The sequence below is a fragment of the Suncus etruscus genome, chromosome 10, assembly GCF_024139225.1.
Source record: "Suncus etruscus isolate mSunEtr1 chromosome 10, mSunEtr1.pri.cur, whole genome shotgun sequence".
Classification (NCBI taxonomy): domain Eukaryota; kingdom Metazoa; phylum Chordata; class Mammalia; order Eulipotyphla; family Soricidae; genus Suncus; species Suncus etruscus.
This window is the reverse complement of record NC_064857.1, coordinates 96,561,008-96,575,294: the sequence shown is the minus strand read 5'-3', so window position 1 is coordinate 96,575,294 and position 14,287 is coordinate 96,561,008. Positions and strand designations below refer to the sequence as shown.

At 44.2% G+C, this 14,287-nt stretch overlaps 1 protein-coding gene and 1 long non-coding RNA gene across 3 annotated transcripts in view; one reads left to right on the top strand and one right to left on the bottom strand.

Annotated features, from left to right (window-relative positions):
* LOC126020056 (uncharacterized) overlaps positions 1-14,083 on the bottom strand; it is an 84,570-nt gene extending 70,487 nt beyond the window's left edge. Inside the window, exon 1 of the long non-coding RNA XR_007499581.1 lies at positions 14,050-14,083. This is a non-coding gene — a long non-coding RNA (uncharacterized LOC126020056). The remainder of the gene's footprint in view (positions 1-14,049) is intronic.
* The window catches only part of IGF2BP3 (insulin like growth factor 2 mRNA binding protein 3), a 130,974-nt gene that overhangs the window by 18,232 nt on the left and 98,455 nt on the right, over positions 1-14,287 (top strand). The window lies entirely within an intron of this gene.

The window sequence follows — 14,287 nt, the reverse complement described above, 5'->3', positions numbered from 1 at the left end:
ACCTCTTTTTTTTTGTGTGTGGTGTTTTTGGGTCACACCCGGCAGTGCTCAGGGAATACTCCTGGCACCATGCTCAGAAATTACTCCTGGCAGTCACGGGGGACCATAGGGGACGCTGAGATTCGAACTGATGACCTTCTGCATGAAAGGCAAACACCTTACCTCCATGCTATTTCTCCGGCCCCAGGTTTTTTGTTTTTTGTTTCTTTTTTTTTTTTTTTCTCGGGCCACACTCATTTGATGCGCAGGGGTTACTCCTGGCTAAGCGCTCAGAAATTGCCCCTGGCTTGGGGGGACCATATGGGACGCGGGGGGGGGGGGGGATCGAACCAACCGCGGTCCTTCCTTGGATAGTGCTTGCAAGGCAGATACCTTACCTCTAGCGCCACCTCGCCGGCCCCTCGTTGAAACCTCTTAATTTAAAATTCTGATGCTTATATCATGCCTCCTCATCAAACCAAAGGGTTTTGCCAGAAGTATATGGGATATGAGGTTTTAAATCTAGTTTTGAATCTCACATTCTAAGTTTATGTTAGTGGAGAAAATCAAGGTCTGGGAAAGTAAGCGATGCCTCATAGGACCCTGGTAAAGGGTATTGAAAGCATTGTTACAGTGTCACTAGTTTCTTTTTTCTTCTAAAATTTATTTTGACCATATCTGGCAGGCTCAGGGGACCATATGGGTTTCGGGATCAAACCCGGGTAGGACATGTGCAAGTCTGTCTGTCTGTCTGTCTGTCTCTCTCTGACATGTGCAAGTCTCTCTCTCACCCTTCCCCCCATAGTGGTCTACGCTTGGGTTCTTTTGCTCAGGGATCACATCTGGCAATGCTCAGGGGGACTTGGGATTGGCTATATGCAAGTCAAGTCCCTTAACCCCTTAAGACAGGGGTCTCAAACTCACGGCCCGCGGCCGTTTGCGGCACTCCATACAACATTTTGTGGCCCTGCCTTAGAGGAATCTTTTTTTGTTTTGTTTTGTTTTAGTTGTTTGGGTCACACCCCCCCCCCCCAATGTTCAAGGCTTACTACTGACTTTGCACTCAAGGATCAGCCCGACTTTGCCTCCTGCGGACCCCAGGTAAATTTGAGTTTGAGACCCCTGCTTAAGATCTGTTCAGTCTCCAACCCTATTTCACTTAATTTAATTTTGTGCTTTTGTTCTTTTTGGAGCATCCTCAGCAGTGGTCAGAGATTACTCCTAGTTCTGTGCTCAGGATCACTTCTGGCAATGTGGAGTGGTGAGGAGAGGAAGATAGAACTGGGCCAGCTACTAGCACACCCTTAATCTTTATATGATCTCGTTGTGGCCCTCACCCTTTTATATACATTTATTTGTTTTTGTGTCAACCCCATTGGTGTTCAGGACTTATTCCTCTTGGCATTAAATCTTTCAGTAGTAATTTTAGCCTTCGTATTCAGGTGTATGTTATAGGATTCTTGGTTGGATAATATTGTAAGGTAAATTCTTCTTTTGGAAATCACTAAGTCAGAAGATATGCATATTTGTGAACTATACCTGATGGTCCTCAGGGGTTACTCTTTGCTGACGGAGCAAACCCTGAGCACCAATGGGTGTGGCCCCAGATGGAACAAAATAAAAAATTAGAAGGCCTATTTTAAACACTATAGTTACAAAATTGTTAATGATTGAGTTTAGTCATACAGTCAGTTTCGTCATACAATGCATAGCACCCTTCACCAGTGCGTATTTCCTGTCACCAATGTCCCTAGTTTCCCTCCCCCTTCTCCTTCCTGCCTCTAGGCAGACATTTTCTCTCTCTCTTCCCTTTTTTTTTTAATTTTTATTTTGACCATATTATTGGCTTACATCTTTCACAGTAGTGTTTTAGGTACATATTAACATTGAATCAGGGGAATTCCCATCACCAAATTTGTCCTCCCTCCACCCCCGTGTTCCCTTCCTGCAACCCATATCCCCCACCATCACCCCCCCCCCCCCGGCTGCTAGAGTAGGTGGTCCCCTCTGTGTTTAGCTTACTATTAGTGATCATATATCTGTTTGCTCCTGGTACCCTCTCTTGTTTCCCCCTCTATTTGAGAGGCGGAGCTAGATAGTTTGAGTTATGTGGTTTTGTTTGAAGGAAAGAAACGCAATAGAATGGGGTAAAAAAATCAAATAAGCTGAAAATGAGCGGAGTCCTTCTAGAGGCTTTCAACCTTGGTTTGAGAGAGGACAGGAAAAAGGTACTTGAAACACCGCAACAATACAGAAAGAAATATCAAATAAGTGCCTGGGAGAGATAGCACAGCGGCGTTTGCCTTGCAAGCAGTCAATCCAGGACCAAAGGTGGTTGTTTCGAATCCCGGTGTCCCATATGGTCCCCTGTGCCTGCCAGGAGCTATTTCTGAGCAGGAGTAACCCCTGAGCACCGCCGGATGTGGCCCAAAAACCAAAAAAAAAAAAAAAAAAAAAAAAGAGAAAGAAATATCAAATAAAATATCCAGTGAGCACTACAGCAATAAAGACAAGCGCCACAAAATAGTCTCGGTCCTGAAATCAAACTTTGCTAGAGTGCAAAAAGAAAGAGAAAGATAAAATAATCTCTCTTCCTTTTTTAGACACTGGTATACATTTTCGTTATTGAAGATATTATGCATATATCACTTTATCCCCTTTCAGCACGTAGTTTTTATCCAGAGTGATTATTTTTCCAACTATCATTTTCTTTTTTTTTTTTTTTTTTTTTTTTGGTTTTTGGGCCACACCCGGCGTTGCTCAGGGGTTACTCCTGGCTGTCTGCTCAGAAATAGCTCCTGGCAGGCACGGGGGACCATATGGGACACCGGGATTCGAACCAACCACCTTTGGTCCTGGATCGGCTGCTTGCAAGGCAAACGCCGCTGTGCTATCTCACCGGGCCCCAACTATCATTTTCATAGTGCACCCTTCTCTACGCTAACTGCACTCGCTGCTCTTTTTTTTTTTTTGGTTTTTGGGCCACACCCGTTTGACGCTCAGGGGTTACTCCTGGCTATGTGCTCAGAAATCACCCCTGGCATGGGGGGACCATATGGGACGCCGGGGGATTGAACCGCGGTCCTTCCTTGGCTAGCGCTTGCAAGGCAGACACCTTACCTCCAGCGCCACCTACCCGGCCCCACTCGCTGCTCTTTGTGGCAAGCTTCCTACATAGAAACTTTTTTTTTTTTTTTTTTTTTTTTGGTTTTTGGGCCACACCTGGTGACACTCAGGGGTTATTCCTGGCTATGCTCTCAGAAGTTGCTCCTGGTTTGGGGGAACCATATGGGATGCTGGGGGATCGGGCTACGGTCCGTCCTAGGCTAGCGCAGGCAAGGCAGGCATCTTACCTCTAGCGCCACCGCACCTGCCTCATAGAAACATTTTTTTTTTTTTTGGGTCACACCCGGCAGTGTTCAGGGGAAACTTCCTGGCTCCATGCTCAGAAATTGCTCCTGGCTGGCACGGGGGACCATATGGGAAGCCGGATTCGAACTGATGACCTTCTGCATGAAAGGCAAACGCCTTACCTCCATGCTATCTCTCTGGCCCCTGAAACATTTTTAAATGGACAATTTTCTCTTAGATATCCGTTTAAAAATGCAAACAAACAGTGGAGAGATAATAATAGGGGTTAAGGTGCTTGCCTTGCAGGTAGCTAACCCTTGCTTAAATCCCAGCACCATATATGGTCATATGAGCACTGTCAGGAATTATTCCTGAGCACAAATCCGGGAAGAACTCTGGAGTGTTTTGCCTGGTGTGGCCCAACCAACCTTCATCCAATTCTTTGCAAACTAGTTCTTGGGTCCCAAGGAACAACACTTTTCTTGCTTAAGTGCTTATCTTGCTATCCTTTGGTTGTGGGTAAACATTTCAGGCCTCCCACATATTCCAAGCATCTCTACTGTTTGAGCCTGGCAGCTCTGCTGTCTGTGGTGCCTGGTGACATTCAGCATCTTCTGGCCAGAGAGATAGCACAGCGGCAGGGCATTTGTTTTGCATGTAGCCAACCCTGGATGGACTCTGGTTTTATTCCTGGCATCCCATATGGTCCCTCGAGCCTGCGAGGAGTGATTTCTGAATGCAGAGCCAGGAGTAACCCCTGAGCACCGCTGGGTGTGACCCAAAAACCAAAAAAACCCCCAAAGAAGTGTATGAGCACTATGGCTACAAAGAGGTGAGAATCTCAGCCAGGTAGCACACGTGTGAGCACAGATAGCAGTGATTGCTGACAAACATGGCTAGCATGGCTTATGAACCTGAAGTAGGGGCGGGGACTCGTTTGCAAACTCTGCAATGAACAGAGCATAAACCTTGGTGAACATATTGAGTGTATAGACATTGCAGGCCACTGTGGGACCCCTGGAGAACACCATAGCTCAATGATTCTGCTCCACTGCCAGGAATGTGTATAGCCATGCACTTGGGACCGGAGCACCAGCCTACAACAATGAGGGAGAAAGCAAACCACATGGATGTTTCCGCAAAATTGCAGGCACTACTCTTGCTTGAAACTTGTTTTTATGCGAAGTTTTAGGGGTTAGAAAGAATTATACACTTGGTGTTCTGAAGAAAAACACAAGGCGTCTCATGACTTCCACATTGTTCTCAGTCCCCAGATGGTGATTCATTCATCATCATTGGCTCGCTCTGACAGTGATTCATCATCCTAAAAGTAGATTACCATCTCTGCAGGTAAAGGAACTCTAAATGTGGGATGTCACCAGACACAGGGGACATTAGGCTTAAGCTGGTGCTCCTTCTCAGGTGCAGGCTGAGAGGGAGGTGAGAGGCAAGAATAGCTGAGCAGTTGATGCTTGTTGCATGTTTGAGACCCCGAGTTTGATCCCTGGTACTGAGGAAGGGGTAGAGAAAGGGATGTGAAAGGAAACAGGCAAGTTTTGATGAAGGCGGACGGAAGAGACAGACAGCAGATGCTGTATTGTGCAAGCGTAAAATGTCCAGTGTGTGGAAGACTGTTTGGGATCAGAGAGACTCAAGTGTGGTTGATGTTGAACCCGGAGTGGTGGTCAGAGTGGCTTGAGGAGTTTCGATTTTCATGGACCTAACTTGATCATTAGTAGGGGATTATTTGGAACTATCATGGAAGACTTGATGCCTAGTTTAAATTTGAGATCTGCTCACTGGATTTCCTGTTGCATAACTTTTTGAGTGCTCCATGGAAGGACTGTATTAAAACATTTTGAGAGATTTAGAGGTGATATGAGGATATTTTCTGATGAAATGGATTGGAGAAGTAATGAGAATGAATCTGCAAATGCTTATTAAAATTATACCATGTTTATTCAAAGTTATTTGTTAAAAATTATAAGGTTTTTTTTTTTTTTTTTTTGGATTAAACCTAGCAGTGCCCAAGGGTTTTTAAATTCCACTGCTCAGGGATTTATTTTAATCAACAGTGGTTTATAATAATGTTAAGAAAAGGGCTTTATGTATGAGTCTGTCGACACACCACTTCTCTCCACCACTATCTCAGTTTTTCTTTATATCCCACATAATGAGGGAGATCGTTCTGTCTGTTCCTCTCCTTCTGGCTAACTTTACTCAGCATGAGATTCCAATCTTTTCACATAGCAGTAAGTTGATGATTTCATCTTTTCTTCTACTCAAGTAGTGGTACCATTGCTTATCTGTACCACAGTTTCTTTATCCATTATCTGCTCTTGGACATCTGGTTGTTTTCTTATGTTATTGTGAACAGAGTTGCAGTGAACACAGGAGAGAAAATGTCTCTTCTGAATAGAGATTTTGGGCTTTTGGGGGAGATAGCTGTTACTGTTAGGCTCAGGTGCAGGAACCAGGAGTCTGGCAGTCTGGCAATTTCTCCAGCAATCAGGTAGCGACCATCCAGCAGGAGTGGCAGAGTCCTCCGCCCACCCCCCTAGCACTTCAACCTGGGGCTTTATATACTTACATGGGCCAACTGTCAACATGTGCCAAGGTCAGGCTTCTAGTAACTGATGCCTTCACCCTTAAAGGAACACTACCTGCGTGTGACTGACCAGGGGCTTTTGAGTTTCTGTTTTCTTATAGGTGCCCAGAAATGGAATTGCTGAGTCACTGAAACTCATTTCCTAGTCAAGTATCCATATTGTTTTCCATAGAGGTTGAACCAGTCAGTTCTCATTATCAGTGGTGATGACCCTTTTCCTTTACATTCATGCCAGCACTGGTTGTTTTATTGTTTGTGGCATGTGCCAGTCTTACTGGTGTGAAGTATCTCATTTTGATTCTCATTTCTTTGCTAAGTGAACTAGAGCACAGACTTCATAGGCTTCAAGACATACTATGTATGTCTTGATAAAGTTTTATTTTCTTCTCTCTCCCAATTTGGATGCGGTTTTATTCCTTGTAAAGTTATATCAGTGCTGGGGCTGGAGCTATAGCACAGTGGTAAGGCATTTGCCTTGCACACGGCCAACACAGGACCGACCCCGGTTTGAATCTCAGGATCCCATATGGTCCTCCGAGTCTGTCAGGAGCAACTTCTGAGAGCAGAGCCATGAGTAACTCCTGAGTGCTGCCAGGTGTGACCCAAAAACAAAAAACAAACAAACAAACAAGTTTTACCAGTGCAGATGAGTGGTGGGTACAGCCTACCTTGCTGGTGAGCCTTGGTGGGATTAAGTTCTCTGGGGCCTTCCTCTGTAGCCTCATGCAAGAAATCAGGAAACCTTGCTGAATCTGTTCTCAATAGAGTACTTGCATGTGTCAGTCCCTAAATTTAATCCCTAGCACCACAAAAAAAATAATAAAGAACCATTCTAAACAATATTCAGTACGTTGCTAATGAAATATACAAAGAATGAAACAAATAATGAATAGAGAATGGCTGGATAGATAGTACAGAAAGTAGGGTGCTTGCCTTGCACAAGGCCAAAAAACCAAACTATGTTTTTTGCCTAGTATTTCTTTATAGAACACTACAAAGAAACTCTTAAAATTAAAATGGCTTTAAACATACCTGAAGTAATAAGATGTTCAGCATTAGTACTCTTTTTGTGGGTGATTGAGAAGGGCTACACCTGATAGTACTTAGAGGCTAAGGTGTGGTGCTTGGGGTACTATGAGGTGCTAGGGATCAAACCAAAGCTTCCAGCAAGGCTTGGATGTGCTCCAGTCCACTGAGTAATCTCCTTGGCCCCCCTGACAAGCATTACATTAAAGCGCCTTTAAGAGGAAAAAAGAGTTCAGATATGTCCTTTAAAAAAGGGGAGGGGGGGAGATAGCATGGAGGTAAGGCATTTGCCTTGCATGCAGAAGGTCAGTGGTTTGAATCCTGGCATCCCATATGGTCCCCTGAGCCTTCCAGGAGCGATTTCTGAGCATAGTCAGGAGTAACCTCTGAGCATTGCCAGGTGTGACCCAAAAACCAAACCAAAACAAACAAAAAAAGGGGGCCAAAGCGATAGATAGCACAGCAGTATGACCCTGATTTGATTTCCGACATCCCATATGGTCCTCCGAGCCTGCCAGGAGTGATTTCTGAGTGTAGAGCAGGAGTAACTCCTGAGCGCTGCTGGGTGTGACCCAAAAACCAAAAAAAAAAAAAAAAAAAAAAGAAAGAAAGAAAGAAAGAGGGAAAGAGGAAAGGAAAGGGAAGGAAGGAAGGAGAAATAAATCTTTTAGCTTTCTAGGTAAAAATCATATAATCTAATCAGGATAAAATAAAATCTCTGTAGAAACCAGAGTGATAGCACAGTGGTAAAGCATTTGCCTTGCCCATGGTCAACCCAGGGTGGACCTTGATTTGATCCTGATATCCCATATTGTCTCCAGGAGCAATTTCTGAGAGAAGAGCCAGGAGTAACCAGAGTGCTGCAGGGTGTGCCCCCCCCCCCAAAAAAAAAACTTCTTGGGGCCAGTGAGGTGGCACTAGAAGTAAGGTGTCTGCCTTGCAAGTGCTAGCCAATGAAGGACCGCGATCCCCCGGCGTCCCATATGGTCCCCCGGCGTCCCATATGGTCCCCCCAAGCCAGGGGCGATTTCTGAGCGCTTAGCCAGGAGTAACCCCTGAGCATCAAACGGGTGTAGTTCCCCCCCAAACAAACAAACAAAACTTTTCTATAGAATGGAACCCGAATTCTCTATAGAATGGACCTTTCCTAGTTAAAGCTATTTACCACAAGCTGACAGAAAATATTGTACTCTATGGTGTTAAACTGAAAAATCTTCCCTTTAAGAATAGGTACAGGGCTGGAGAGAGCACGGCAGGTAGGCTGATTGCCTTGCACATAGCACACCAATATTTGAGTCCCAGTGGTCAAATGGTTCTCCCAGCCCTCCCAGCAACCATTAGGAGTAATTCCTGAGTGCAGAGCCAAGAGTAATCAACCCCAAAGTATCATTAGGTTCAAACCAAGAGAAAAAAACATTCAGGCATAAGACAAGGTTGTCGGCCGGAGTGGTGGCGCAAATGGTAAGGCTTCTGTTTTGCCCTCACTAGTCTAGGACGGACCATGGTTTGATCCCCCAGCATCCGATATGGTTCCCCAAGCCAGGAGTGATTTCTGAGTGCAAAGCCAGGAGTAACCCCTGAGCGTCACTGGGTGTGGCCCAGAAACAAAAACAAAAAAACATATAATATACACTAGGAACACAAAAATACAATACAAAAATGCCTCCCTCATACATATATTCATTGCAGCACTATTTACAATAGCCAGACTCTGGAAACAACCAAGATGTCCTTTCAGCAGATGAATGGCTAAAGAAACTGGTACATATACACAATGGAATATTATGCAGCCATCAGGAGAGATGAAGTCATGAAATTTTTCTCTACGTGGATGGACATGGAATCTATTTTGCTGAGTGAAGTGAAATAAGTCAGAGGGAGAGAGATAGACACAGAATAGTCTCACTCATCTATGGCTTTTAAGAAAAATAAAATACATTATTGTAATAATGCCCAGAGACAACAGAGATGAGGGCTGGAAGGACCAGCTCTCGATGTGCAGCTCACAACAAAGAGTGGTGAGTGTATTTAGAGAGATGACTACACTAACTTTCTTGAGAATGTTAATCAGTGAGAGAAGTAGAATGCCTGTCTTGAATACAGGCAGGGGGTGGGGAAGGAGTGAGATGGGGGCATTGGTAGTGGTGTTCTTTTTATGACTGAAACCCAACTACAATCATGTATGTAATTATGGTGCTTAAATAAATAATAGTTATTTTTTGTGTTTTTGTTTTTGGGTCATACCCAGCAGTGCTCAGGGGTTACTCCTGGCTCTACGCTCAGAAATTGCCCCTGGCAGGCTCGGGGGACCATATGGGATGCCAGGATTTGAACCACTGTCCTTCTGCATGCAAGGCAAGTGCCTTGCCTCCATGCTATTTCTCCGGCCCCAAATAAATAATAATTAAAAAGGGAATAGACTCTGCAAAAATGATTGTCTAAATATTATAGTAAACCCATTTAAAATTTTTTCTAAATAAAACTAGGTACATTTTACTTTACATTTTTACAGATTTATTTAAAGTTTTTTCTAAACACAGGTGGGCAGGCATAACTGTTTCTATATTCAGTTATTGTTATAGGCATATAAAGTAAACTCTGCTTTACATTGATAGAAGAGAAATATTGAACAGGGGCCAGAGAGATAGCTTGGAGGTAGGACGTTTGCCTCGCTTGCAGAAGGCAGTGGTTCAAATCCCATGCCTGCTAGGAGCAATTTCTGAGCATAGAGTCAGGAGTAACCACTGAGCATTGCCCAGCGCGACCCAAAAAAACCAAAAACCAAAAACCAAAAAAAAAAAAAATAAAGAAAGAAAGAAAGAAAAAAAGAAAAGAAATATTGAACAGCCTTTTGTATATATATATTTTTTGTTTTGTTTTTTGTTTTTGGGCCACACCCGGTGATGCTCAGGAGTTACTCCTGGCTGTCTGCTCAGAAATAGCTCCTGGCAGGCACAGGGGACCATATGGGACACCGGGATTCGAACCAACCACCTTAGGTCCTGGATCGGCTGCTTGCAAGGCAAACGCCGCTGTGCTATCTCTCTGGGCCTTTACATTTTTTTCTTTTCTTTTCTTTTCTTTTCTTTTCTTTTCTTTTCTTTTCTTTTCTTTTCTTTTCTTTTCTTTTCTTTTCTTTTTTTTTTTTTTGGTGCCTTTTGTATATTTTAATTTAATTTAACTTGTTGGTTTTTATTTTTTGGGTCACACCCAGTGGTGCTTAGGGGTTACTATTGGCTCTTCACTCAGGAGTCACTCCTGGAGGACTAGGAGGACCATATGGATACTGGGGATTGAACCCAAGTTGGCTACTTGCAAAGCAAACACCCCACCCACTATATAATGGCTCTGGTTCCTGAACAGCCTTTTTGCCTTTTTAGATAATAATGTATATTCTTCTTCTTCTTCCTTTTTTTTTTTTTTTTTTTGTTTCACCCGGCAGCTCATAGGGGTTACTCCTGGCTCTACGCTCAGAAATCGCTCCTGGCATGCACGGGGGACCATATGGATCTCGGGGATTCGAACCAACCACCTTAGGTCCTGGATTGGCTGCTTGCAAGGCAAACACTGCTGTTCTATCTCTCCGGCCCCACCAGGGTGATTTCTTAGCGCAGAGCCAGGAGTAACCCCTGAACACTGCTGGGTGTGACCCAAAAACCAAAAAAAAAATTTTTTTTTTTGGTGGTGGAGGGTTTGGGTCCTTTCCTGGCAGTATTCACAGGATGCGGGGCCAGGGTTCAAACCAAAGCCTCCTATGTGTAAGAAATGCTCTCCATCTTTGAATTATCTTAAGGATCTCCTCCTGCCAGAGGCATGCCAGAGCCCAGCTGTGCTGCCCCCTGGTGGAGGATCCACCCTGATGCTTCTGCGATGTTTCACTTGTTTCTACAAGTCAATCTTCAGGCAATTAATTAATGTGCTTGGTCATTTAACACATTCTTAAGTGTTTTAAAATGTATCAGCTTTTATTTCAACATTTTTACAAGGTGTTAAAGTTTAAAACCCAGCCCTACTAAAATTTAATGCCCTGTGCAGATTGTTAATGACAGATTTAGTTTGTGATGTTTTTTCTAAGAGGAAAAGCTTCCAGAGAGGTGAGAACATGTGCGAGTAGGGAAGGAAAGAGCCATTTAAATGCTTCTTCGCTTAGTTTTAGAGAAAGCCTGAAGGAAGGAAAATGTGCTCTGGTCTCTCTAAAAATTGTTGTCGTTGTTGTTTTAATTGAATTGCCATGAGATAAAGAGTTAAAAAATCTGTTGATGGGGCTGGAGAGATAGCATGGAGGTAAGGCATTTGCCTTGCATGCAGAAGGATGGTGGTTCGAAGCCCAGCATCCCATATGGTTCCAGAGTCTGCTAGGAGCGATTTCTGAGCGTAGAGCCAGGAGCAACCCCTGAGCGCTGCCGGGTGTGACCCAAAAACAAAAACAAAAAAACCCAAAAAATCTGTTGATAGTTGAGTTCCCGTCATACTACATATTTCTACACCCACACCACCTCTGGTCTTTGTGAATATATGGTGAAAGCAGTTTATATTTTTGCTTTTTCCTTTTTTCTTTCTTTCTTTTTTTTTGGGGGGGGCGGGCTGGGCCACAGCCGTCGGTACTCAGGGGTTACTCCTGGCTGTCTGCTCAGAAATAGCTCCTGGCAGGCACGGGGACCATATGGGACACCGGGATTCGAACCAACCACCTTTGGTCCTGGATTGGCTGCTTGCAAGGCAAACACCTCTGTGCTATCTCTCTGGGCCCAGCTTCCTCCTTTTTTCTTTCTGTTCTGTTTGGTCTTGGGCAGTGCTCAGGCCTGCACTGGTCACATTCACCAGTGCTCAGGGCTGTCTCTGGGCAGTTCTCAGAGGACAGTATGTGGTGTTGGGAATCCAGTGGGCCTCCGATGCATGAAGACTAGTGCCTTTGCCCCATACTATCTCTGTCGTCCCCTCTCCTTTTGGCTTATATATGTTAAACTTTTAGGTCAGTAATAGCAACATCATAACAGAACAGGAAAACGTAGGATTAATTTTCAGTGTGACTCAGCCATATTAGAGTTTTGTATTCAAGTGCTTTATTCCCTTGTGACTACCCAGTTTTAAAGGAAGATGTATAATTGTATAATTCGTTATATTGTGTTATTTGCATATGAGAAAGATACTTTGAAGGGTCAGAGTGATATGGTACCACGGGTAAGGTGCTTACCTTGCATGTGGTTGACCCAGCGATCCCTGGTTTCAGAGCTGGGAGTAACTCCTGAGCACTCCTGGGTGTGACCCCTTCCCACAACAAACAAACAAACAAAAGATAGTAGTAGTTGGTTTAAATACTGGTAGGGACTTTTTGAGAAAGGTTCATTTTCAGATTAAGTATGAAGACTAGACTATTCAAGAACTCATGTGCCCTGTGAATTCGGCTATTTTCCAGGAATGTTTTCTTGTCTTACTTTTAACATATCTTAAAAAAGTATATAACTTTAACTAGGATTCTCTTTAAAGGAGCCTTAATGGGGCTGGAGAGATAGTGCAGTGGTGGGGCATTTGCCTTGCATGTGGCTGATCTAGGAGGGACCCGGTTTGATTCTTTGTGTCTTATGTGGTCCCTCAGCCTGCCAGGAGCGATTTCTGAGTGCAGAGCCAGCACTGCCAGGTGTGACCAAAAAATAATTAATAAAGGAACTGTAATGTTTCTATAAAAAACAAGAGCTATGAGAAACTATTGTTAACAGTACAGTAATTACAAAAGTTCAGGGAGGAAAAAAGAGCTGATACTGCGTATAAAACAAACCTCTTGGGTTTTGCCATGTTAAAGAGACTTTCCAGTGGTCACCAAATGAGTATGTGAGAAACCACATCTCTCATTCTATTTCTCGAGTGTTTGGTATAGGATATCTTTGTGGCTATCTGTAACAATTTAATTTTATATTCATTTCACTTTTGGGGGGAGGTTTCCCAAGTGGTGAACCACTGTCCCAGGGTCCTTCTTGGACAACAAATTTGGAGGTTCAATGTTTGAATAGAAAATTACTATGGGGGCCGGGCGGTGGCGCTAAAGGTAAGGTGCCTGCCTTGCCTGTGCTAGCCTTGGACAGACCGCGGTTCGATCCCCGGTGTCCCATATGGTCCCCCAAGCCAGGAGCAACTTCTGAGCACATAGCCAGGAGTAACCCCTGAGCGTTACCGGGTGTGGCCCAAAAACCAAAAAAAAAAAAAAAAAAAAAAAGAAAATTACTATGGTTAGGGTTGGAGCAATGGTACCTCAGGTAAGGTGCTTGACTTGCATGTAGCCTCCTTGGGTTTGATCCCTGGAATCCCATATGGTCCCCTGAACCCTACCAGGAGTAAGCTCTAAGCACCATCTGGTATAGCCCCCAAACAAAAACAAACAAAAATAATTCTCATTTTTTTTCCCCTCTCTTTTTTTGTAGTTGTATTTTTGTTGTTGTTGTTGTTGTTGGTTTTTGGGCCACACCCGTTTGATGCTCAGAGGTTACTCCTGGCTAAGCGCTCAGAAATTGCCCCTGGCTTGGGGGGTCCATATGGGACACCGGGGATCAAACTGTGATCTTTTCCTTGGCTAGTGCTTGCAAGGCAGACACCTTATCTCTAGTGCAGGGGTCTCAAACTCAGTTTACCTGGGGGCCGCAGAAGGCAAAGTCAGGGTGATCCTTGTGTGCAAAGTCAGTAGTAAGCCTTGAACATTGGGGGAGTGACCCAAACAACTAAAACAAAACAAAACAAAAAAAGATTTCTCTAGGGCAGGGCCACAAAATGTTGTACAGAGGACCGTTTGCGGCGCGTGGGCCGAGAGTTTGAGACGAGTTTGAGACCCCTGCATCTAGTGCCACCTCTCTGGCCCCTGTAGTTGTATTTTATTTCTATGTAGTTGTAGTTTATGTCTAGTTTATCCCCATGTCACATATGTGTGCTGCCTTCACTACTTTAGTATCTTTTGCCTTTCTTTTTTTTCTTTTTTTGGTTTTTGGTTTTTGGGTCACACCTGGCAGCGCTCAGGGGTTCCTCCTGGCTCTATGCTCAGAAATCGCTCCTGGCAGGCTCGGGGGACCATATGCAATGCCGGGATTCGAACCACCGACCTTTTGCATGAAAGGCAAACGCCTTACCTCCATGCTGTCTCTCCGGCCCCTAGAATCTTTTTCTTCTGTGAAGCCACCTCTTTGTTTGGGAACAGTCTGCCCTTTTTTCAGGAAGGCTCATCCACATGAGGCAGGGGGAATTCACACAGTGGTTAATCTGAGCACAAGTTAAGTTCCTGGGACCTTGGTTTCCTGACCTGCTCCATGACTGGAGGAGAATCTTTCGAGTCCCTTCAGT